This window comes from Phoenix dactylifera, unplaced genomic scaffold, assembly GCF_009389715.1.
Source record: "Phoenix dactylifera cultivar Barhee BC4 unplaced genomic scaffold, palm_55x_up_171113_PBpolish2nd_filt_p 000574F, whole genome shotgun sequence".
Classification (NCBI taxonomy): domain Eukaryota; kingdom Viridiplantae; phylum Streptophyta; class Magnoliopsida; order Arecales; family Arecaceae; genus Phoenix; species Phoenix dactylifera.
Window position 1 is genome coordinate 165,581 of NW_024067976.1, and position 27,190 is coordinate 192,770.

The 27,190-nt window shown below is 38.7% G+C and overlaps 1 long non-coding RNA gene across 4 annotated transcripts; it reads left to right on the forward strand.

The window, feature by feature from the left end:
* Positions 1-24,559: 24,559 nt before the first annotated feature.
* On the forward strand, positions 24,560-25,574 carry LOC103712801. 4 transcript variants are annotated; one of them, XR_003386748.2, is made up of 4 exons: positions 24,560-24,725; positions 24,817-24,926; positions 25,016-25,190; positions 25,338-25,574. It is a non-coding gene; the product is annotated as an uncharacterized LOC103712801 (long non-coding RNA). The 4 variants fall into 4 exon arrangements; XR_005508702.1 differs by having other exon boundaries at positions 24,560-24,926; XR_604995.4 differs by having other exon boundaries at positions 24,817-25,190.
* Positions 25,575-27,190: the final 1,616 nt, after the last annotated feature.

Sequence of the window (27,190 nt, forward strand, 5' to 3'; positions counted from 1 at the left end):
GCCTTATAAAGGCATCTAGGGCTCCTATTTGGTTTAGTCCAAATCATGAATCAATTGGGTTCAATCTATGCTAGTCCTAATCCAATTAGAACTTGAATGAACCATGACTCAATTGAACTCTTCAATCCTAATCCAATTAGGAGTCATATTGATTCATTAGATTAATAATTAATTAGGACTTAAGAAATCCTAATCCAATTAGGACTTGTTTAATTCTAGTCTTAATCCAATTAGGACTCTAATTTGAATTCAAAGTCCTAATCCGATTAGGACTCTAGGAATCCTACTCCAAGTAGGAATCCAAATTTAATTCAAAACTCCTAATCTAATTAGGATTGTAGGAATCCTACTCCAAGTAGGAATCCCAGTCCTACTCCAAATAGGATTCCCAGTCCAAGTAGGAATCCCAGTCCAAGTAGGAATCTCAGTCCAAGTAGGATTTCTAGTCCTAATCCAATTAGGACTCTAGGAATCCTACTCCAAGTAGGACTCTTGTTTTAAGTCCAATTAATTAATTCTCTTTGTTCCTTCTTCAGCTTATTATCAATCGAATTGATTACTTATGATTCCTAATCACGATTCAACCATCGGATCGGTCAATGCCTCTAGTGTGTGTGACCCCATAGGTTCTACTCTGACTGGTAGTGAGATATATTGTGATCTCTATCACAATATCATTGAAAACTCCTTTCAATGGGTCGGAACGATTCCAACTCTACTCATTAGGGCTTATCGATCATCGAGATAATCCTTATGAGTCCCACCATCCACCAGTGACACCTAGCAGCATGTAGTGGCTACCCAGCAGAATAGAATGATGAACCTCTAGGTGCAGTTATCATGTGATACAGTCCTTCTATCGTGGATCCCTACAGGACGGAGGTCATGGATAACTCGTCAAACCCCTTCGTCTGTCATATGTCAAGATTTATTTGACTCGAGTTCGATAGTGGAAAACTCTTTCTCCACTTTATATTACTGCCCTGGCCAAGGTCTTAGAACTCAGTCTAACAAATCACATAGGATCACTCCTCTTCTATCAAGGTCGATAGATTCCATGTAAGTGCATACCCTACTCCTACAGTGAACTTACTGCAGCCAATCTACACTACAAGGACCCATATGACTAGAGACCATGTATACGTATAGTCAAACTACAATAACCTCACTGTGAGTATCCGAAGCACCGCAGGTCAAAGGACCAGTCATACTACTGCAACATCAAGCAAGTCACTGACGAGTGGATAGACGTCCAAGTAACTTCTTGTCTTGGTCACGCTCAGTACCCTTGTTCTCTAACAAGCACCTGCACTATCACTTCAGTGTCCCTACACTGTGGACTTAAGTCTCGTCCATCTAGAAGGAAAGTGATCTGTGCACTGATCGGATCGATCACCGTCCTCATGATGATCCATTGATCAGGAGCATTTAGAAATTAATCACCAATGATACATGGCTCAAATTCTCAACTCTTGAGAATATGCATCATCATCTTATTAATTTCTTGAACGATTCATAGACACATAATTAATATGAATGAAAAGATGTCTTTTATTTATTCAATAATAAATAGTCAAGTACAAAATTATGTCCCTAGAATTAACAATGTATCAGCCAGATTGGCTTCTAGGGCATACATTTAACAGCTACGCTAAAAATGCCGCTAATATTTTTAATAACAATGCTTTAAAGCATCGTTATAATTAATTTTTTTAAAAAAAATATTTAAAAAGATTTTAAAACATTGTAAACATATATATGCTAAAAATATACTCAACAAAGTCGTATTGTTACATAATCAAATAGATTATTCGAAATATGCATATTGTCAAATATGATTACATTTACATTGTCAATTGATATTTGATGAGAGCACAAAAGTGCAATCGACAGACTATCTTAATTAGTATTTTAGCTAATCATTAACAATAAAATTAACAAATTAATATTTTATTTGTGCAAGTAGCCCAATCAGCTCGTTCCCCACATTGTGCTAGCCATCCCACGGTTCATCATCAGTATCACGTCTTCAACATGTAGCGATGTGCCAGCATCCGCGCCGTCCATCAGATCACCATCATCTTCAGCCTTCAATCCCAACGCCCCAAGCCACGTCATCTTCCGCGATCCATTCCAGCAGCCGGTAATCCAGATCCCACGATTAGCAGCCGTCCGTTTTAAGGAGTCCCTCAGCTCCTTCCCAAATCAAGCCGAAGCCGCATCCCAACCGTTTAGGTCCCAGATTCACGCCCGTGATCCGGCTCTTTCCATCCGACGCATCATCCGCAGCTCCTCCGAATTCCAGCCCGTCTGCATCTCAAGCTCTTCCGGATTCCAGCCGTGGCATCCGTCCCAAATCCCAGCTCTTCCATGAATGACTCCTCCCGACGATCAAGCTCCCAGCTCTTCCGTGATCTTCTCCTCCGCATCCAAGCATCCGTGCCAGCTCTTCCGAATCCCATCTGATCCTGTGATCCCAGCATGGCCCGAAGAAGCAAGCCGTGATCGTTTCCTCCTATTCTCCCGTCGCTGCCAGCTCGCCCATGCCATGAACGCCCCAATCCGGCACCCAAAGAAGGAAACCCCTCTTCCGTGATCCCAGCAACGCCCGACTCGCAGCCGTCCGCACGTCCTCATCTTTCGTGATCAACGCCACAGCCCCCTCCGGCTTCATCCATCCGCGTTTCTCCCAGATTTCTTTCCATCCCAGCTCATCCCGTGAGAAGAACAGGGGAGAAGAGAGGATCCCGCGCCCGGCCACCTCTTGCATGTCCTCCACGTTCTCCTCCTCGTCCCAGCAACCGCATTCTTCATGCGGTGAAAATCTTCCATATTCACTGCGTCTCCAAGTGCTATAAGAAGGGGGGAAGAAGGCAGGCAGTGAGAGCTCGGTTGGGGTGGAGGCCAAGAGAGGAGAGGGCTCGGCTGGTTCAAAGGAGAGGAAACAGGGGATTGCTCTGTTTCCTTTGGAAAGAAGAAAGAAAAAAAAAGTGGGGAATTAATATTTTATGTCCACCGTGGGAGAGAGAAGGGAGAAGAGATTTGTTTTTTGTTTTATTTTCTTTATTTTATTTGCAAAATAGAAGGAGTATTAGGCCTCTAATCTCCATTTTTATTTGTAATCAGTTATCTTTTTATGAAATTCATCAATTTTCTTTTATGAAATCTGTGTTCTAGGTTCATTTTAATGTTTACTTTATATACAATATATTAATTTTCTTTTATGCAATCCATGCTCTAGATTTAGTTTAATCTCTGCAATTTATTTTGAAATTCTTAGTTTGAAGATAACTCTGAAATTAATCTTTGCTATTCGACTGGCGATTTTAATTCATATTCTGTCTTTAGAAATCGACCCCTACTCTGCATCCAATTTTAATTGCAAAGTTTTCTTTCTTTTCTTTTGTTTATTTTCAATTAGAAAACGTTCAACATTCCCGACGTAATGTTTTTCTATTATTATTCAAAAATTATTTTTGAATCCGAATGAATGTTTTAATTTTTATGCAACTCCAACCGCCTTCCTGTGGATCGACCTCTTACAACCACTATTCTTCGAGTAGAACAGGTAAGAGTAAAATTAATTTAAACTTTGTTTGTCGATTCTAACAACGATCTGTTTAGCATATTTTTTAGGTAAACAGGAATTGCACAACAGAATTTTGGCGCCGTTGCCGGGGAGGCAAATCGAGAAGCAAGAACGATCACGAAGATCAAATCGAATTTTGGATGTCCGGAGTGAACGCACTCCGGTAGTAAGCTTTTGTTTTTATTTTTATTAATTTTTCTTATTTTTATAATTTTTAGTTAATAATTTTGTAGTTATTAAATTTTGAAATTTGAAATTCGAAATTTAAATTCAAAAAACAAATTAAAATTAAAAAAAAATTCCAAAATTCAAAAATTCAAAAAAAAATTAAATTCAAAATTTGAATTCTGAGATTCGAAATTTGAAATTTAAATCAATTTTTTTTTTATTTTTGCTAGTAATTGATAGGGTGCAATCCTCCGAGGTTATCATACCTCTATTGGGACTCCTCACAGAGTAATCTCCAGAGCTTATTCAACGGGCATTCGGAGATTGACTGACGCATAAGGATTGTATTTAGTTTATATTCAAGTTATTGCTATATAAAAATTAAATATAAAAAAATAAAAAAATTTAAAAAAAAATAAAAAAACTAATAAAAAAAAATTGTTTGCTCATTTAATCAGTTCAACCTAATGACATTGCATAAAATTTAAAAATTATTGATTATTTGCTGCATTTAGTATTAAGCATTTGCATAAAATAATTTAAGGGCAAAACCCATTAAAAAGATAAGGTCAGGAAGTCATTACCTGTCCTTAGCCCAAAAATCACTACCTTGCATACATATCCTAAGCCAAATTAAATTAAAATCAAATTAGACGTTGGCCTTAGAATTTTCGAGCTCAATTAGGCTCTTGGAAAGAAGCGGCTGAAAGCCACTCAAGTGAGAATTTAGTAATTGGTGATGTCTAGGAAAGTTTTACAACAGTGAGAACTGTTACGGGTATTGTGGTATCGGTGTATCCCTTCTAGCACCACCACACACCCCGGGACTTTTCTGGTCACTGGTTACTGGATCGCTTAACTGGTAAGCTCAAGCTTAATCTGAAAGGAAGATTAGGAGCTGTCTAATCTAGGAGAGAATTTCAGAAATTTTTTTTAACCTGATAAATCTCTGTGCAACTAGATTTAAGAAGCTACTAAACCTCACTTAATTCTAAGACTAATAGGGTCAAATTGTTGTGTGGTGTTGGTTGTGGTCATCTGTGTCTAGCCCTTCTCTTCTCTTAGGATTTCGTTTATTTTAGGAGTCAAATCTAATGAATTGTTGATAATGTATGCATGGTAGAAGGTCATTAAGGGATAAGTTAACCCCATTTGATCCTGAGATTGACAGAACTTTTCATCACAACCTGCGAACTGTAAACCAACCGTCAATCTCTACAATCGGTGAACATATTAGAACTTTGAATGAGTTGTTTGCACCCGCGTCCGCTAGTCCCCCTACTTGCATAGTATTACCAATTAATAATGCAGCCCAATTCGAGATTCGGGCTGCAACAATAAACATGTTACCCAAGTTTCATGGGTTTGAGAGTGAACAACCCTACATTCATCTAAACAAATTTTTGACAATCTGTCAAACATTTAGAAATCAAAACTTAGATGAAGAGGGTATTAAATTAAAGTTGTTTCCCATGACTTTAGAGGATCGTGCTGCTGCATGGCTGTATTCCCTTGCTTCAAATTCCATCACATCATGGGAACAACTATCTAGAAAGTTCATGGCTAAGTTCTATCCCACGGTAAAAATTGAAAAAATTAAGGACGCCATAAGAACTTTTAGAGGAAAATCTGAGGAGGAATTTTCCCAACTTTGGAAAAGATTTCATGATCTTTTGGTTAAGTGCCCGCATCATGGGCTTGACAAGGCTGATCTAGTCCACTTCTTTTATAAAGGACTAACTCCGGCACATAGAAATATGATTGAGTCCATGTACAAGGATAGGTTCGTGAACCAAACCCCAGATCAAGCCTATGAATTTCTTGTTGACTTAGCTGAAAATGCCCAAAATTAGAGTAGCTATGGTGAGGAAGTAAATAGAGATGAGTTCGGATCTAGAAAATTAGGCAATTATGAAATGAAAGCAGACCCAGAACTCAAAAATGTCATGTCCAATCTGGTGACTGGAATGAACAACTTAAGCAAAAAGTTTGATGCTTTCACTGTTTCCACTAGCTCGAGTTCATATAAAGAGTTAAACCCCATCATGAAAGTGGATCACGAGTCACATAGTTTATGTATCTTGTGTAACAGTTCTGAGCATCTAATGGAGTGTTGTCCTAGTTTACCCAACATTAAGACTGAGCAGGCAAATGCTCTAAACTCATACAGTGCCTTCAAAAAGCCCACTCCCAATTCATTCAGCCCAGTCTACCACCCTGATAATAGGTTCCATCCAAATTTCTCATACAAGCAAAATGAACCTATTCAGCATCAAGGTGGTCTACCAGGTTTTCAGAAAAATTTTCCCAGGATAGGTCCATCACAAATAAACCAATCATTGGCTCCATCTATTCCTACTTATAGTGCCCCTATCCCTCAGCAAACTACATCATTGGAAGCCATGATGGCTAACATGATGAAGCAACAACAAGACTTCATCCAACAATAACAACAGACCAACATGGCTCAAACCCAGACTAACCAATTCCATGCGCAAGCGATTGCATAACTTGAGGTTAGTCTGAGCCAAATAGCTAACTCTCTAGGGGATAGGAAGAGAGGTGAATTGCCCAGTCAGCCAGTGCCTAACCCTAGTAGGCAATAGAATCAAGGGCCGAGAGGCCAGTTTCAGATTGATTCTAATGGAAACCCTACCCGTGAAGTCCATGCAATTACTACTTTACGGTCTGGCAAGCAAGTGGACAACAAAGTCCAACTTCCTGTGCAAGAAAAAGATGAAAAGCATGAACCGAACCCCACTCAGAAAAAGGCACAAGAACAGGGAACACAAGGAATAGAGGAGAAACCAATAGAGACATACACACCCAAGGCTCCCTTTCCTAGTAGACTACAAGACTCAAAGAAAAAATCTCAGTACGATGAAATCATGGAAGTCTTTAAAAATATCCAAATAAATTTATCCTTCCTAGATGCCATCAGACAGATCCCATCCTATACAAAATTCTTAAAAGACCTAACCACGGTGAAAAGAAAAATCAGTATTTCTAGGCAAGCTGTAATGGCGACACAAGCCTCATCTCTTATTCAACAACAGATTGCCCCAAAATACAAGGACCCTGGTTGCCCCACTGTTGAAATTAAAATAGGAGAAACCATCATTCGGAGAGCCCTATTAGACTTAGGAGCAAGTGTAAACCTATTACCCTATTCTGTCTACACCGAACTAGGTTTGGGGGAATTAAAGCCCACAAACATTACTTTGATATTAGCAGATAGGACTGTGAAGTATCCTAAGGAAATTGTAGAGGATGTAATTGTAAAGGTAAATGAGTTTTACTATCCTGTGGATTTTGTAGTCCTCGAAACTGAACCAGTGAAAAACCCAGGTAGTCACATCCCGGTAATCCTTGGTAGACCATTTTTGGCCACTTCAAATGCTGTGATCAGTTGCCGAAATGGGATAATGACCTTAGCATTTGGAAACTTGACCGTCCAACTCAATGTCTTTCACAGTAGTAATCAACCATCTGAGATGGACGATTTAGAAGAAATTCACATGATTGAAAACATAATCAGCAAGTCCTTCGAGGAATCAAGTTATTCTGATCCACTAGAAAGATGTTTGACCCAATTCAGTCAAGATTGTGAGGAAGGAGAGACGAATCAGGAGGTTAATACATTACTAGATTCCATTCCTGTAATGGATACTAGTAGATGGGCTACTAAATTTGAATCATTACCTATACCTGAATCCCAGCTAGTACCTTCAAGTGTCAAACCTCCCCAGCTTGAACTTAAAGATCTGCCTGAAAACCTAAAATATGCATTTCTAGGGGACAACAACACCTTACCTGTTATTATTGCATCAAATTTAACTGAAGAATAGGAAGAGAAGTTGTTAAATATCCTTCAGAAAAATCAAGAAGCGATCGGCTGGTCTATAGCTGATATTAAGGGGATTAGCCCTTCTGTGGTCCAACATAAAATTCATCTAGAAGAGGATGCAAAAACCTCTAGAGAACCACAAAGGCGACTTAACCCAGTCATGAAGGATGTGGTTCTAGCTGAAATCATTAAACTCTTAGATGCAGGGATTATATATCCTATTTCTGATAGCCAGTGGGTGAGCCCAGTTCAAGTCGTACCCAAAAAATCTGGAATTACTGTGATCAAGAATGACCAAAATGAGTTAGTCCCAACTCGAATCCAAACTGGATGGCCAGTGTGCATCGACTACAGAAAGCTGAACGCCATGACTAGGAAAGACCACTTCCCACTACCCTTCATTGACCAAATGTTAGAACGTCTAGCTGGCTACTCTCATTACTGTTTCCTTGATGGTTATTCTGGATATAACCAAGTTCCAATTGCACGTGAGGATCAAGAGAAAACCACATTCACCTGTCCTTATGGCACTTTTGCCTATCGTCGCATGCCTTTTGGGTTATGCAATGCACCGGCTACATTCCAGCGGTGTATGATGAGCATTTTCTCCGACATGGTGGAAAAATTTTTAGAAGTTTTTATGGATGACTTTTCTGTATTCGGATCTAATTTTAATGAATGTCTCCATCACTTGACCCTTGTTGTAGAACGATGTAAAGAGAAAAATTTAGTTCTTAACTGGAAAAAATGCCATTTATGGTCCAATCAGGTATTGTTTTGGGACACATTGTGTCACAAAGAGAAATCGAGGTGGATAAAGCTAAAGTAGAATTAATTGCCAAGTTACCACCTCCTAAAATTGTTAGGGAAGTCAGATCCTTTTTAGGGCATGCGGGTTTTTACCGCCGCTTTATCAAGGATTTCAATAAATTGTCAAAACCCTTATGCGATCTGTTGGCGAAAGATGCTATTTTTAATTTTTCGCCGATTTATATAACTGCTTTCGAAAGACTGAAGTCTGAACTAACCTCAGCACCCATCATAAGGTCTCCTGATTGGAATCTCCCATTTGAAATCATGTGTGATGCATCTGATTATGCAATAGGTGCCGTCCTAAGTCAGCGAGTGGGGAAGCTTCCTCATGTGATTCATTATGCAAGCAAAACTCTGAATGACGCCCAACTTAACTATTCTACAACTGAAAAAGATTTGTTGGCTGTTGTCTTTGCTCTTGAAAAATTTTGTCCCTATCTGATAGGATCCAAGGTCCTTATTTATTCTGATCATGCCGCCCTTAAGTACCTTCTCACAAAGAAGGATGCCAAGGCAAGACTCATTCGTTGGACCCTATTGCTTCAAGAATTTGATATTGAAATACGAGATAAAAAGGGATCTGAAAATGTTGTAGCTAACCACTTGTCCAGATTAATTGTTGAATTATTTAGAGAATCTATGCCTGTGTCCGAGACCTTCCCTAATGAACAATTAATGATGATTTCCCATACCAATGTTCCATGGTATGCTGATGTAGTCAACTATCTAGTTACTGAACGATTGCCCAGTTCATGGACCAAACAAGAAAAATTCCGCTTCCTAGCTCGCATAAAATGGTATTTTTGGGATGAACCATACTTGTTCAAATACTGTCCTGATCAAATCATCAGACGATGCATCCTTGAACACGATCAAAGGAATGTCCTTTTCTTTTGTCATGACCATGCTTGTGGTGGTCATTTTAGTGGGAAGAAAACTGCTGCAAAAGTTTTGCAGTGCGGATTTTATTGGCCCACACTTTTTCGAGATGTGCATGACTATTGTAAATCTTGCGATCGATGTCAACGATTAGGAAAACTTTCGAGAAAGAATGAGATGCCCCTGAACCCTATCTTAATTATAGAAATCTTCGATGTTTGGGGTATTGATTTTATGGGTCCTTTTCCTATGTCGTTTGGGCATCAGTACATTCTTGTGGCAGTTGATTATGTATCAAAATGGATTGAGGCTATCGCGTGTAAGACCAATGATCACAAAGTGGTGATCAAATTCCTTAAAGAATCTATCTTTGCTCATTTTGGCACCCCTCGTGCTATCATTAGTGATGGGGGGAAACATTTTTGTAATAAAATCTTTAAAGCCCTTATGAGAAAATACAACATTAATCACAAGGTCAGTACACCATATCATCCACGAACAAGTGGACAAGTCGAAATTTCCAATCGAGAAATCAAGACCATCTTTGAAAAAACTGTTAATACATCTCGGAAGGATTGGTCTCTTAGGCTAACAGATGCACTGTGGGCATATCGGACGGCTTACAAAACACCAATTGGAATGTCTCCATATAGAACTGTCTATGGTAAGGCTTGCCATTTACCTGTCGAGTTAGAGCACAAGGCCTATTGGGCGATTAAAAATTTAAATTTCGATCTTGACAAAGAGGAAGAACATAGGAAGCTTCAGCTCGATGAGCTTGAAGAAATTAGAAACGATGCTTACGAGTGTGCCAAGAAGTACAAAGATCGCATGAAGATCATGCATGATAAAATGATCATTCGTAAGGAATGGCACCAAGGACAAAAAGTCCTTCTATATGATTCTCGATTACATCTATTCCCTGAAAAACTTAAATCTCGCTGGACTGACCCATACACAGTAGAGAAAGTGCACCCGCATGGTGCAGTAATAATATGCAATACCAAGGATGGTAGGTCCTTTCAAGTTAATGGACATCGTTTAAAACCATACCTTGAGTATCTGAGTCCAGAAGTCAAGGAGACACTTCTGACCGACCCTGTTTATCATGAATGAATTAGAATTGTCTGGGTGAAGACATAAAACTTAGCGCTCTTTGGAAGGCAACCCAATATATAAATATTATAAAAAAAAATTAAAAAAAAAATACTAATATGCAGGTTTGGGGGTATTTTGCCCCAACTTTCAATTTACCCATCCATATCAGGTAACTTCTCCTCTATCCTCTTACTGCTTTAAATTTTCTTTAACATTGAGGACAATGTTAGATTTAGGTTTGGGGGTATTTTTAAGCATTTAGAATTTTATAAAAATAAAAAAAAAGTTTTTAGTTAAAATTAGAAAAAAATACAACACACAAGGTATATAAAATCTAAGAGCCCAATGACTAGTCGGAAGTAGTGCAAAGTGAGTTCTTTTTATTAAGTTCCTTTTAGTGAGTTGTAAGCTAATTAGTGCTTTGAATTTCACAACACATCTGGCCTGCATTTTCTAAGGTATAGGTTCGACATTGTGTTGAGAATATGGTAGCAACCTCGAATCCTGATGAACCATCTATTTCTGATCCAAAAAAAACAAACAAAAAAAAAACTATTTGGTGGATTTAGTCAGGTACATCGAAAAGGGCTACCTATTGTCAAAGGTCAGCGGGCTTGTGATGAGGAACCCGAGCCTAGGTCCGTAGGGGAGTCTTGATGCCCGACACCCCATGCCAGCTGGTGTGAGAATTGTCGACTAATTGCTCGCTACATGGAGAAATCATCATAGGAGTAAAAGTGCACAATATAAAGATTTTCATGTTTCAAAAAAAAAGTTAAAAAAAATATATTTGTATTTTGACCTTAAGAAAGACAATAGTGTGAAAGCCGTCGTTGCAAAAATTCGAGTAAACTGGAATATTAAAGATAAAGCCCATGAGGTATTAAAGTAAACATCCACAGCTCTCAAAATCCTGCAGAAAAAATGATTTTGAATCAGCAAATAGGTATTGTCCGACCAATTCTTGGAAACTACTAATATTAGCGATATTTTGGAGATCCAAAACCTTAGCTTGTGCATGGTCCAAACTTCACTAAGCACTCAAGTATAAATAAGTCTTACAACTCCCTAACGGAAAACTTAATGACTTCAACTTAAATTGCATACTAACCTAGAATTTGGGCTACTTAGTAATTAAAACCTTGTGTGCTTTTGAAATTCTTATCAGTTATGTACTTGAAATTAAACTTTTATTTCATAAAACAAATTTTATTTTGGGATTGAAGTTTGTGGATAACTTCACTGGAAACCCTCACGAGACAACACTCGTCCACTAGGGTAACCTAGGGGTTTAACGGCTTGTTGCACGTGCTAAGTACAATCGTAATGCTCTACGAAAGTGAGTATTTATCTTAGTTCATGTATATTTATATATAATAAATACAACTTTTGCACTCCCATTTTATCATTGTCGCACTAAATTGCTAGAGACTGGTAATAAGCTGGTTGGGGGGTGTGATGAGAGCACAAAAGTGCAATCGTCAGACCATCTTAATTAGTATTTTAGCTAATTATTAATAATAAAATTAACTAATTAATATTTTATTTGTGCAAGTAGCCCAATCAGCTCGTTCCCCACATTGTGCTAGCCATCCCACGGTTCATCATCAGCATCACGTCTTCAACATGTAGCGATGTGCCAGCATCCGCGCCGTCCATCAGATCACCATCATCTTCAGCCTTCAATCCCAATGCCCCAAGCCACGTCATCTTCCGTGATCCATTCCAGCAGCCGGTAATCCAGATCCCACGATCAGCAGCCATCCGTTTCAAGGAGTCCCTCAGCTCCTTTCCAAATCAAGCCGAAGCCGCATCCCAACCGTTTAGGTCCCAGATTCACGCCCGTGATCCGGCTCTTTCCATCCGACGCAGCATCCGCAGCTCTTCCGGATTCCAGCCCGTCCGCATCTCAAGCTCTTCCGGTTCCAGCCGTGGCATCCGTCCCAAATCCCAGCTCTTCCATGAACGACTCCTCCCGACGATCACGCTCCCAACTCTTCCGTGATCTTCTCCTCCGCATCCAAGCGTCCGTGCCAGCTCTTCCGAATCCCATCTGATCCTGTGATCCCAGCATGGCCCGAAGAAGCAAGCCGTGATCGTTTCCTCCTCTTCTCCTGTTGCTGCCAGCTCGCCCATGCCATGAACGCCCCAATCCGGCACCCAAAGAAGGAAACCCCTCTTCCGTGATCCCAGCAACGCCCGACTCACAGCCGTCCGCACGTCCTCATCTTTCGTGATCAACGCCACAGCCCCCTCCGGCTTCATCCATCTGCGTTTCTCCCATATTTCTTTCCATCCCAGCTCATCCCGTGAGAAGAACAGGGGAGAAGAGAGGATCCCGCACCCGGCCCCTCTTGTGCATCCTCCGCGTTCTCCTCCTCGTCCCAGCAACCGCATTCTTCACGCGGTGAAAATCTTCCATATTCACCGCGTCTCCAAGTGCTATAAGAAGGGGGGGAAGAAGGCAGGCAGTGAGAGCTTGGTTGGGGTGGAGGCCACGAGAGGAGAGGGCTCGGCTAGTTCAAAGGAAAGGAAACAGAGGATTGCTCTGTTTCCTTTGGAAAGAAGAAAGAAAAAAAAAAGGGGGAATTAATATTTTATGTCCACCGTGGGAGAGAGAAGGGAGAAGAGATTTGTTTTTTGTTTTCTTTTCTTTAGTTTATTTGCAAAATAGAAGGAGTATTAGGCCTCTAATCTCCATTTTTATTTGTAATCAGTTATCTTTTTATGAAATTCATCAATTTTCTTTTTTGAAATCCATGTTCTAGGTTCATTTTAATGTTTGCTTTATATATGTTGCCCAGAGATGGTCACCCAAGAGGGGGATGAATTGGGTGTTTTAAAAACTTTTTGTCTAATTAAAAGAAAACATACAAGTGTATGTGCAAAAGTGAAACTAAAGTTGTAACCACAGTCAATCGCAAACACAAAGGTTTATAGTAGTTCGGAGCTTCCACTGCTCCTCGGAAAGCCGGGAGTCGACTCCGACCCTGCGAGACGCCTCGGCAGGTACCGGGGACGTCTCCAGACGTGCCAGTTTCTCCTCTACGTGCCAGAGACGTCTCTGGAACACACCGGAGACGTCTCGGCTGCCCCTGATCCGTTTTCTTCATCTCAAAAAATCTTCAATAAATCCTTGAAAAATATGGAAACATGCCTTGACAATTCTTAACAATATTCTAAGTTAAACACCTGAAATGCTCAAGTAAATTGTTAATATAGAGAGAATTATACTCTAGTATTTTGTATTCATCAAAATCCATTAGGGGGTCAACAATCTCCCCCTTTTTGATGATGACAAAACACTGAGTGTATGCAAAATTTAAAATTTAAACATATACACAGTATTTGATCAGATGTACAAGTATTGTGTTTTAGCTAGAGCTAGATACAGTATGCATAATTCAATATAGTCAATTGTCAGTTCTATCCTTATGCATAAGTATTGATCTTAGTAGCTCTTTGAGCAATTTGGCATGCCATCTATCACTTTTAGATTTGAATCAAGTTGAAGTGTAAATTAATGAAATATTGATGCTAACAACAATTAAAAGCTAAATACTTTTGACTCCCCCTTTGTTTTCCAGAAGGACAATTGTCTTAAAGCCAATATTCTTCAATTTTATCTTTTCTAATTCAACTTTCAAGTATGAGTGTAAATTTTGCATTTTGCATTCCATCCATATATTGGTTCTACTCCCCCTTTTTGTCATCAACAATGAAGGGGACAAATTTTCCTTAGGTGCCTAAAACACGATGCCTATTAAAATTCAGCATTCACGAACCAATCAGTGATTTCCATCAATGAATTCAGCATTCATTTTACTCCCCCTTTATTTTGGAATTCACTTCAGACCTTTCAAATGCAGTTATTACAAGTTGTGCTCCCCCTGTTTAATATGCATTGTCAAGTTGGCAAAGTAGTAAAATGATTGCACATTGTCAAGTTTGAACATTCAAAGTATGTTATGACATTTTCATGGCACATCACAGAATTAGAAACATACACCAAGTTTCAAAAAGAAGGGTATGACATTCATTTGGTATTACAATCATTTGAAGCCATTACAAGGATAAAAAGGCCATTACAAGGATTGATTGCTAATACAAAAGAAAAAGTTTCATATAAGCCTAGGGTTTTACAAAAAGATGAACCCTAGATGTCCACTAACTGTGCCTCCCCGGCGACCACGCTCAATAGCCCCAGCAGCAGCCTCTATAAACCTATTTATTGCATCCATTAGACTTCTAAAGTGATCTCCTTGAGATTGATTGAGAGCTGTCACTAGTGCTTCAAACTCATGAGTTGCCCTGTCAATCCTTCCTCTAAGTTGGGCAGCCACACTGCCCACATTGCCTTCAGGGCTCGTCAACTCTTGAAGACCATCCGATATGATCTTCAATTCAGCCTGTATCTCACATGATCTTCTAGTTTGGTTTGTTGCCACACAAACCAATTCTGACCCTATAGCTTCCATCTGAATTTTGATTTCCTTCAATTCTTCTAGGAGTGCTTCATGTGAGGTGCGGACGGGAGCTAACTCAGCAGAAATTATTGATCTCATCTCTTCCCTCATCTGCTGGCACATCATAGATGCTAGGGTGTGCATCTGCTCATCTGATAAGGACATCGATCCACAAGCTGGAGGAGGAGGCATGGAAGTGGATGGTCCAGCCGAGCTGGAAGGTACATCAGGAAAGCTCTCCATATGATCTGGAAAAGGCATAGGGCTATGTGGAGGAGAGAGGTGGACAGGCTCCTGATGATGGATCTCAGGCTCTATAGTTTGGGATTTTCTTTTGCAGACCTTAACCCAAGACCCGTCTTTCTTGTGAAACTCCATCCTATGTAATGTGCTCTCGTTGTAGTAATCAGTGTTTCTCAAGGGTTTCTCTGGCTCATTTTCAGGGATAGAAACCTTAAAGTGTTTGAAAAGTAGGGTGAAGACCATCCCATATGGTATGCTAAATCTGGAATACCTATGACATATGGAGATGTAGTTCAACATGAGCCTAGGGAGGTTTAGGAGAATCCCTAGCAAGATGTGGTGCATAATGGCTAAGTCTCGCTCCGAAATGAAATCGAAGCGACCGGTTTTTGGGAACAAGACCCTGTTAATTATGCTCAAAAGCAATCTCATTTCAACATTGAGGTCTTGGGACTTGATTATGTCAAGAGGACCGCAGTCTTCTCTATCTAGGATTAGGTTTAAGGCAACTTCCCTTTGGGGATGTGAGGTCGGAGCCTCACCGTACTTGGGTATTTGTAACACACTAGATAAGATGTCCTCATTGATTTCTACCAATGTGCCTCGGACATATCCGGTATACCCCGAGCTCCCTAAGGCCAAATTGCTAAAGATTTCTCTCATTAGGCCGGGATAGGTTGACATATTTAGGGAACATAGGTATTCCCAACCTTGGGCACGGAGTCTCTCTCCAATAGAGAACCCCTCACTAGCTAGAAAATGAAAATCAATGTATCTACCTGTGGTTACTGTGCGATTCGCACAGGAGGGGGTCACGGTTGGCGGAGCAACCGGAGGAGACGGCGCGGAGGACTCTTCCCTCCGTTCCTCGTCGTTTGTCACCCTAGGACGCCTCCCACCCGTACGCCTAGCTTTCTTAGGTGCCATTGATTGGAAATCTAGAGAAATGGGGAGAGATTTCGGTTCGATTTGTGGTGGAGAGAAGATGGACGCTAGGGTTTAGGGTTTTGTTGGGGACGAAGGAAAGCAGCTCGGGACGGCTCGAGCTGTTTCGACCTATTTAAAAAAAAAGTTCATTCTGTCCCCGAGACGTCTCCGCGACTAATGCGAGACGTCTCGCCGGGGGGACGTCTCTGTGATTTGCCAGAGACGTCTCCGGCACTGAAAAATTTCAGAACGATTCCTATCTTCTCCCAATTTGTTTTGTTTAACCTCAATGATTCGTTTAATTTCTTTTGGCAAATATAAAGTGAGCTTGCTTGTGATCCTTCCCCTTAATAATACATTCTATAAAAGTTTGACAATGATTTTTGAATTATCAATATTGAAATGAGGAATGTTTGACCAAATTTCGAATACCTATGGAATAGGCTCTGAAAATATCTCCATGAAGAGTCCAAAAGAGGGTAACCATCCTCCGGAAAGTCAAACAATTCGTCATCTAACTTTGATAGATTCATGTTTTCACTTATTAGGCACTAGGTTTGCTATATGTGACCTTGAAGTGTATTATTAGTTTGAGTAGCATTCACATGTATCTCTAGAGCTTACAAAGCATTGCATATGCTTGACAAATTAAATCATTCAAGCTATAGTGTAGAAATCAATTCATGCTTGCATTACAAATTCAATCTATTTGCTAGGATCATACAAGCACAAGGCATTCCTTAAAAAGTTGAATCTATCTTTACAAAGGGGCTTTGTAAAGATATCGGCCAATTGATTCTCAGTGCATACATACTCAATCAATACGTCATTTTTCAGCACATGATCCCTTATAAAATGATGCCTAATCTCTATGTGTTTTGATTTAGAGTGTTGGACAGGATTTTTTGTTAAATTAATTGCACTTGTATTATCACATCTAATTGGAATGTTGTCTATTTTGATACCAAAATCTTCAAGTTGTTGCTTAATCCAAAGAACTTGGGCACAATAGCTTCCGGCTGCAATGTACTCAGCCTCAGCTGTGGACAAGGCAACTGAATTCTGTTTCTTGCTAAACCAAGAAACCAAGTTAGCACCCAAGAATTGACACGTGCCACTTGTGCTTTTTCTGTCGAGTTTGCACCCGGCAAAATCAGTATCGGAATAAGCAATTAAATTTAAATCAGATTGTTTAGAATACCATAAGCCTGCATTAGATGTCCCTACTAGATATCTGAATATTCTTTTAACAGGTTGCAAGTGTGATTCCTTAGGACATGCTTGGTATCTAGCACACATGCAAACACTGAATAATATGTCTGGTCTACTAGCAGTAAGGTAACGTAAAGACCCTATCATACCTCTGTACAATTTGCAGTCTATACTTTTACCTTTTTCATCTTTGTCAAGCTTGCAACTTGAGCCCATGGGTGTGCTGATTTCCTTTGCATCCTTCATCTTGAACTTCTCCAACATTTTCTTGATGTATTTGGACTGACTGATGAAGATGCCTTCCTCTGATTGTTTTATTTGTAGCCCAAGGAAGAAGTTTAGCTCACCCATCATGCTCATTTCAAATTCTTCCTACATAAGTTTAGCATACTCTTGACAAAGACTATCATTAGTAGCACCAAAAATTATATCATCCACATAAATTTGCACAAGCAATAAGTCATTCCCTTTTCTTTTAATGAAGAGTGTTTTGTCTACATTTCCTCTTTTAAACTTATTTTCAATTAGAAAATTACTTAATCTTTCATACCATGCCCTAGGGGCTTGCTTAAGTCCATACAATGCTTTATGCAATTTAAAGACATAATCTGGATGTAAGTGGTTTTCAAAACCTGGAGGTTGTTCTACATAAACTTCCTCCATTATATAACCATTTAAAAATGCACTTTTTACATCCATTTGATAGAGTTTGAAATCCATGAAGCATGCATATGCCAAAAGTAGTCTAATAGCCTCTAACCTAGCAACAGGAGCGAAGGTTTCATCAAAATCTATGCCTTCTCCCTGATTGTAGCCTTTGGCTACCAACCTAGCTTTGTTTCTTATTACTACTCCATCTTCATCTAGTTTATTTCTATATACCCACTTGGTGCCTATAATTGAAACATTAGGGGGTCTTTTCATTAGAGTCCAAACTTGATTTCTTTCAAATTGGTTTAATTCATCTTGCATGGCATTTATCCAATTTTCATCTTTTTCGGCTTCCTCTAGTGATTTAGGCTCTATTTGTGAAACGAATGCAAGATAATTACTAGTATTTCTTAAAGAGGATCTTGTTCTTACCCTTTGTGAAGGGTCACCAAGGATTAGATCCCTTGGATGACCATGTGCATACCTCCATTCCCTCGAAAGATCTTGATTTTTTGCTTGGGGTTGATCTTCTCCATCTTGCTGAATTGTATCTTCCTTGATTTCATCTTCAAGTTGCTTGTCTTGTATGGAGAACTCTTTCATTCTGTCTTCAAGTATACCTGCATCACCATCTTCTTCTTTTCTAGAAGAATCTCCATTAGCTTCATCAAAAACAACATGAATGGATTCTTCAACAACGAGAGTTCTCTTGTTGAAGACCCTGTGTGCTCTACTAGATGAGGAATAACCTAAGAAGATCCCCTCATCTGATTTAGCACTAAACTTACTTAGATTGTCCTTTCCATTGTTTAAAATAAAGCAGCGACAACCGAAAACATGAAAATAACTTATATTGGGCTTCTTATTTTTCAGCAACTCATAAGGTGTTTTCTTTAAGATAGATCTAACTAAAGCACGGTTTAAAATATGGCAGGCAGTATTGATTGCTTCAGCCCAAAAATACTTTGGTAGATCCGATTCGCACAACATGGTACGAGCCATATCTGCTAGTGTGCGATTCTTCCTTTCTACCACCCCATTTTGTTGGGGTGTCCTAGGAGCCGAAAAATTGTGATTGATACCGTTTTTTTCACAAAATTTTTCAAAATGCTGATTTTCAAACTCGGTACCATGATCACTCCTAATTGCTTTTAGTTTAAGATTAAGTTCATTCGAAATCCTATTATGAAACTTGATAAAAGCGGGAAAGGACTCATCTTTGTGGGCAAGAAATGAAACCCATGTAAAACGTGAAAAATCATCAGCAATTACAAGACCAAACTTCTTACCCCCTAGACTAGCAGTTCTAGTGGGTCCAAATAGATCCATGTGAATTAGTTCTAAGGGTTTTGATGTTGAGACTATGTTCTTAGATTTGAAAGAGCTTCTTGTTTGTTTTTCTAGTTGACATGCGGCACAAATCTTGTTCTTTTCAAAGTCTATTTTTGGTAGTCCTTTGACTAGATCTTTTGTAATCAATTTAGAAATTAAATCCATGCTAGCATGCCCTAACCTACGATGCCATAACCAGCTAGTCTCATTGACCTTGGCATCCGTGGCTACAAGACATTGGCCATCCTTCATGGTGAGATCATCAAGGTCTACCATGTAAACATTTCCAAGTCTATGTCCCATAAGTATGATCTCATTGTCAATTGGATTACTAATTATGCACAGGGAAGATTCAAATGACACTTTAAAGCCCTTGTCACAAAATTGACTTATACTTAATAAATTATGTTTTAATCCATTAACTAACAATACATTGTCAATAAATGAGGAGGGTGATATGGAGATTTTACCAACGCCAATGATTTGACCTTTAGCATTGTCTCCAAATGTGGCTACTCCTCCTTCTTTTGATTTCAAGGTGACGAAAAGGCTCTTGTCACCGGTCATATGCCTTGAGCAACCGCTATCAAGATACCACATTCTCTTTTTGCTCCCGGCTGCAAGGCATACCTGCAAAATAGTTATGTGAAGCTCTTAGGTACCCAAGTTTTCTTGGGTCCTTCTTGGTTAGTGTAGTTGGTTCCCTTAGGCACCCACATTTTAGTTGTGTTTTTACCCTTTACAAGTGTGTTCTTATTGGTTTGAATCTTTCTTTGAATACAAGAATAAGCTCTATGTCCACTTTTCCCACAATAAAAGCATGTAGGTTTTTCAGTTTTGTCATCTTTTGCTTTTACAAAAAAGTTCTTTAGATATTTTTGTTGTTTGCTAGTTTTGTATCCTAATCCGGCTTTATTAAAAACAGCTCTTTGATTAGATAGAATAAGGTTTAATTTTTCCGAGCTATGTGTAAATTTCTGCACAATTGGTTTATATTTGTGTAGCTCATCTTTAAGGTTCAAATTTTCTTTAGCTAATTCTTCCTTATCATTTTTAAGGGATTCAACATTTTGTGCAAGTGAAGTATTACTATTGAGTAGGAGTTTGACTCTTAGATTTAATTCCTTAATGAGTGTTTTTGCCGTTTCATTTTCAATGATAAGTTTTGAATTTTTATCCTTTAGGTCAATGATGCCATCATTTTCATGGCTCTCCTTTTCAATCAATAGGTTTCTAATGTCATCCTTTAGTTTTTGATTGGAGGCCTTTAGTTCTTTATTTTTTGCTCCTAACATACCACAATCATTCATGAGTTCTTGGAAAGCTTCATATAATTCTTCTAAAGTAAAATCTGTAGTTGAGCTTTGGCATACCTCATCGTCGTCAAATGCCATGAAACACAAGTTGGCGGTCTCATCCTTCTCTTCCTCGGAGGAGGATGTGTCACTATCATCCCAAGTTGCTTTCAATGCCTTCTTCTTCTTCTTTCCATAGTGCTTCTTCTGTTGAGGGCATTCGGAGCGGATGTGTCCCGGTCTCTTGCAATCATAACATATGATTGAGTCTCTTTCTTTTTCTTTTTCCTTTTCCTAATCATTTCTCCCTCCAAACTTCTTTCTTGGGAAGGTCTTCTTTCTTCTCATGAATTTTTTGAACTTCCTTACTATTAAGCCTAAGTCTTCATCTTCACTTTCTTCTTCACTTTCATTGCTTTCTTCTTCACAAGCACTTGAAGTAGCCTTGAGAGCGATTGTCTTCTTCTTTGGCACATCTTCTTCATGTTACTTCATTGTGAGCTCATGCGTCATCAATGAGCCCAATAGTTCTTCAAGTGTCAAAGTGTTGAGGTCTTTAGCTTCTACGATCGCCGTGACCTTCGCTTCCCAAACTTTTGGCAAGGACCTGAGAATTTTTCTCATAAGTTCTGAGTTAGTATAAGATTTACCCAAATTCTTTAGACCATTTATTATATCAGTGAAGCGTGTGAACATGCATGAAATAGTTTCATTGGGTTCCATTTTAAATAACTCATATTTGTGAACTAGAATGTTCATTTTAGATTCTTTGACTTGATTAGTACCCTCGTGGGTAACTTCAAGCCTATTCCATATTTCCTTGGCGGAACTACAGGTGGAGACTCTATTAAACTCATTTACATCTAGAGCACAAAACAATGAATTCATGGCTCTAGCATTGAGTTGAACTAACTTACTATCATTCTCATCCCAATCCTCCTCAGGTTTGGGAACCTGAACGCCATTTACTATGTGAGATGGTTCGTGTGGTCCTTTGATTATAACCCTCCACAAGGTATAATCTTGTGCTTGAATAAAGATTCTCATTCTAGTCTTCCAATAGGAATAATTTGTCCCATTGAAGAGTGGAGGTCTATTGGTAGCCTGCCCCTCAGCAGGAACATTGTTGAAGGGTGTTGCCATCTTGATCTTTGGCAAAGACGGTTAGGTCTTCTAGAATACACAGAGCACCTGCTCTGATACCACTTGTTGCCCAAAGATGGTCACCCAAGAGGGGGGTGAATTGGGTGTTTTAAAAACTTTTTGTCTAATTAAAAGAAAACACACAAGTGTATGTGCAAAAGTGAAACTAAAGTTGTAACCACAGTCAATCGCAAACACAAAGGTTTATAGTGGTTCGGAGCTTCCACTGCTCCTACATCCACTCCCCAAACACCTTTGGGAATTTCTACTATAATCAGCGATTACAGTCCGGTAGTTTTTCGAGTGAACTACCTAACTCGTTGTTTTACCCTGGGCTAACAACGAACCCTACAATCCCCCAATTTAACCTAGGCTTGGGACGCCTATCCCTTGTTCCAAGTCCCTTGACTGGAACAAGCACAATATTTGATTATTTTACAAGGATTTAAAAGCTCTTATGAAAGCAAATAGAACAATGAGAAACAACAAAACCGAAAGAACCCTTTTTGCCGTTGAAAGCGTGGATGATGGTGGTTCTTCCGATGTGGATCACGTAGGCTTGAATGCGAGCTTTGATTGCCGAGTGGGAGTGAGTAGATGAGCACGAAATCAAATGAGGAAGACTTGAATGTACTTGATTTCTCCTCTTGAAAGCACTAACTCCCTTGAACCTCTTTCTCTTTCTTCTCTCTTGAATGATCTTGTGTTTGGTTGGTGAGAAGTTATTTAAAGGCACTTAAAAGCTCCTTTTTATAGTCCTACAAGCAATAGATCCGTTAGACACAAAAATATGACCGTTTGGAATTCAAACAAACCTGCAAAAGTGTGTCAGTCGCGTCCCAGGCGTTCCGGAGACGTCTCTGCTTGAACGAGAGACGTCTCTGCTGTATAAAAAATCTTTTGACGATGTTGGAGTTGACTCGACGCTTTCTGAGGACGACTCCGAAGAAGAACAGCTCGACTACTTATTTTTCTGTTTTTCTGAGAGAGTCGGCTCGGCACTTTACGGGGACGTCTCGGGATGTTTGTGCTTTATGCATGGGGACGACTCCGCGACGTCGGGGACGACTCCGAAGTTTTATCAACGAAAGACAAGTCCTCTGGAATTCCTGAGAGAGTCGACTCCGCGCTTTCTGGGGACGTCTCGGGATGTTTGTGCTTTATGCGTGGGGACGACTCCGCGTCCTTCGGAGACGACTCGCGCGCATCCCTTGAAATCGGCCTTTCTGCCGTCTCTGAGAGAGTCGACTCCGGAAAGCCGGGAGTCGACTCCGACCCTGCGAGACGCCTCGGCAGGTACCGGGGACGTCTCCAGATGTGCCAGTTTCTCCTCTACGTGCCAGAGACGTATCTGGAACACACCGGAGACGTCTCGGCTGCCCCTGATCCGTTTTCTTCATCTCAAAAAATCTTCAATAAATTCTTGAAAAATATGAAAACATGCCTTGACAATTCTTAACAATATTCTAAGTTAAACACCTGAAATGCTCAAGTAAATTGTTACTATAGAGAGAATTATACTCTAGTGTTTTGTATTCATCAAAATCCATTAGGGGGTCAACAATATACAATATATTAATTTTCTTTTGTGCAATCCATGCTCTAGGTTTAGTTTAATCTCTGCAATTTATTTTGAAATTCTTAGTTTGAAGATAACTCTGAAATTAATCTTTGCTATTCGACTGGCGATTTTAATTCATATTCTGTCTTTAGAAATCGACTCCTACTCTGCATCCAATTTTAATTGCAAAATTTTCTTTCTTTCCTTTTGTTTATTTTTAATTAGAAAACGTTTAACATCCCCGACGTAATATTTTTCTATTATTATTCAAAAATCGATTTTGAATCCGAATGAATGTTTTAATTTTTATGCAACTCCAACCGCCTCTCTGTGGATTGACCTCTTACAACCACTATTTTTCGAGTAGAACAGGTAAGAGTAAAATTAATTTAAACTTTGTTTGTCGATTCTAACAACGATCTGTTTAGCATATTTTTTAGGTAAACAGGAATCGCACAACAATATTTACAATGTGCTTCGAAGAACATAAAAGATATACAAATCAAACTCAATAAATAGTTTAAGAGATACCAGGGGTCGATGGTATCATCATCATCTCTATGAGTAGAAAAAATATCAGGAACCTACAAGAAAAAAATAGAAACTTTAGAAGTTAAAAATATGAAAATCATTATGCTAATACAAAAATATATGATAATTATGTAAAATATTTAAATAGATATAATTATTTATCTGAGGAGGGGCAACCTATGCAACATAGATGCAATCGGGTTAAGCTAAGCCCTCAAATATTGTATCTCTATCTGATGGCTTTGCCTCGACCATTCCATACCTGTATGATAGCTTTGCCTCATTTCCTCCATCTCTATATGATAGCTCAGCCTCATCTCCTTTATCTCTGTATGATGGCTCTGCCTCATTTTCTTCCACTACAACAAAAGCAGTCTTTGCTGACATTTATATGCCGACACTATATAGAAGCGTCGGTAATTTTAGCTCTAGCGCCAAAATTTACCAATACTTCTAAGTAACGTCGGCAGATATGGAACTACAACGATGCTAATTAGCGTCATGCAAAGTATGATGCTTATTAACATTATCGAGAGCCGAATAGAGAAGGAAGGACTTAGACAATACTTAAAAGCGTCGTCCAAGTCTAAAGTGAGCCACGCTTATAGGCCTAATCCTCTCCAATTTAATTCTCCCCTAATTGCAAACTAAGATGACGTTTTAGAAAACATCATCGGAGGCCAATCGCGCTCCCCCACCCCTCATAAATCCCTATTCGTGTCCGATCCCAACCCCCCCTTTCTCACCGATCCCAACCCCGTTCCCTCCCCCCCCCCCCCCCCCCCCCCCCATCCAAAAACAAAATCCCTAACCCCTCGGCCCCCATCATCCCAATCCCCCTTCCTCCCCGATCCCAACCCCCCCTTCCGCCGCCGCCGCCATCTGAAAGTGGAATCCCTCTCTAATCGCTCTCAGCTCTCCCGTCGGTGGTCGGCCGGCCGGCTAGTCTCTCTCCTCGGCTGTTACCGAGGTCTGTTATCTCTCTCTCTCTTCCCCAAAACCCTCGCCATAGATCTCGTTTCGTAGCGCTTCTCTCAAGAAAACCACCACCACTCTCCCAGATCTCCGCCGTCGCCTTTGCGTTTTGAAGTGGAATCCCTCTCTAATCGCTCTCAGCTCTCCCGTTGGTGGTCGGCCGGCTGGCCAATCTCTCTCCTCGGCTGTTAACAAGGTTCGTTCTCTCTCTCTCTCTCTCTCTCTCTCTCTCTCTCTTCCCCAAAATCCTCACCATAGATCTCATTTCGTGGCGCTTCTCCGAAGAAAACCACCACCACTCTGTTCCCAGATCTCCGAAAGCATCCGCCAAAAGGTGAGCTTTTCCCTCTTAGTTTTCTCTGCCATCGTTTCATCTCTTCTCTGGCTACGGTGGAAGGAAGCGTGGAACCAGAGAGAAGGAAGAGGAGACCAGAGCCCGGCTACGGTGAAACGATCCGAGGTAGGCTTATCTGCCTCTCTTTTTCCCTTCTCTTCTCAGTTTCGCGATCTGGTATTGTAGATGATATTTAGGTTATCGATGGCTGATTTGTATGATTTAGGTTGGTATAGCACTGATCTGTTGATGGTTTGGGGTTTTGGGTTTCAGGAAGCCGCATTTTGGTTTGATTAGATGGACTGCAGCGTGGAAGATTGCAAAGAAGCTACTGCAGCCGAGTGCTTTCTGTATCATTTCTACTGTAATTTTTAATTTGTAATTTATAAGTATACTTCCTGTGTTATTTCTATTGTAAAACAAAAATCACATAAATTATGCATATGTTGTAATATATTATAATTTGTAAAAAAAATCAATAAATAAGCATCTATTCTTCTTTTTGTGTTATTTTTATTTATTTATTTATTTATTTATTTTTGTTATCTATCTTATGCTATTAGAAGAACCAGAATCAGAAGAAACCTGTAATAGAGAATGAAAATTGGATTTTTTTTACAATTAATTTTGTTAATCTCTCTCTAACGATGCTTATAAAGTCCTGTGCTATCCGGTTTTCTTATTATTTTTTTTTAAAAAACTCTAACGACGCTTTAAAGCATCGGCAAACTCCAAAACGGGCCAACACTCCAAAGCGTCGGTAAAAAAAATTTCCATCCCCACCCATACGATGCTTTTGGAAGCGTCGGCGTCAAAATTACCAACGCTTATAAGCATCGGTAGAGGCGTTAAAAAGCGTCGGAATAGTCTATTTTTTCTAGAGTGTCCATATCTGAATGATAGCTCTGCCTCATCTCCTCAATCTCTATATGATTGCTCTGTCTCATTTCCTTCATCGCTGCCTTCAGACTACAAACTTCTGCAGGGCTACTACTTTGTTTGACATCTTGGGTATATTTGCTCACTGCAAACAACTAAGGCCCTGTTTGGGGGAGCTGTTGGCAGTAGAGCTGTTGGAAGTAGAGCTGTTGGAAGTAGAGCTGTCTGAAGTAGAGCTGTTATAAAAAGCTGTTTGCTGTTTGGTAACTACATTCGTAAAGTGCTATGGTACTTTGTTTTGTGTTTGGTAAACAAACTGAGAAAGTACTTTTGTATGACAAAATTACCATAAAGGACATTGCATAGTATTATACAACATAACATAATAAAACATAACATAAATTAATACATAAATATACGATATAGTATAATATTATTGTAATATAAAATAATATTATGTTAATATAGCATAATAGTAATATAATTATTAGAGTAAATTAATATTTGGTAATATAACATAATATTAAATTATTTAACATAACATATTAATGTATTATGATATAATATAATATATATTATATTTATAGTATAATACAATAATAAAAGTATAAATTATTATAACTATTAGTATAAATTAATTTCTCATAATATAACATAATATTAAATTATTTAAAATAACATATTAATGTATTATAATGTAATGTAATATAATACAATATTTATAGTATAATACAATAATAAAGGTATAAAATATTATAATTATTATTATAAATTAATTTTTCATAATATAACATAATATTAAATTATTTAAAATAACATATTAATGTATTATAATGTAATGTAATATAATGTAATGTAATATAATATAATATTTATAGTATAATACAATAATAAAGGTATAAAATATTATAATTATTAGTATAAATTAATTTTCTATAATATAACATAATATTAAATTATTTAACATAACATATTAATGTATTATGATATAATATAATATGATATTATATTTATAGTATAATACAAAAATAAAGATATAAAATATTATAATTATTAGTATAAATTAATTTTCCATAATATAACATAATATTAAATTATTTAATATAACATATTAATGTATTATGATATAATATAATATGATATTATATTTATAGTATAATAAAAAATAAAGGTATAAAATATAATAATTATTTGTATAAAATAATTTTTCATAATTTTTCATAAAATAATTTTCTGCGGTCCAGAGG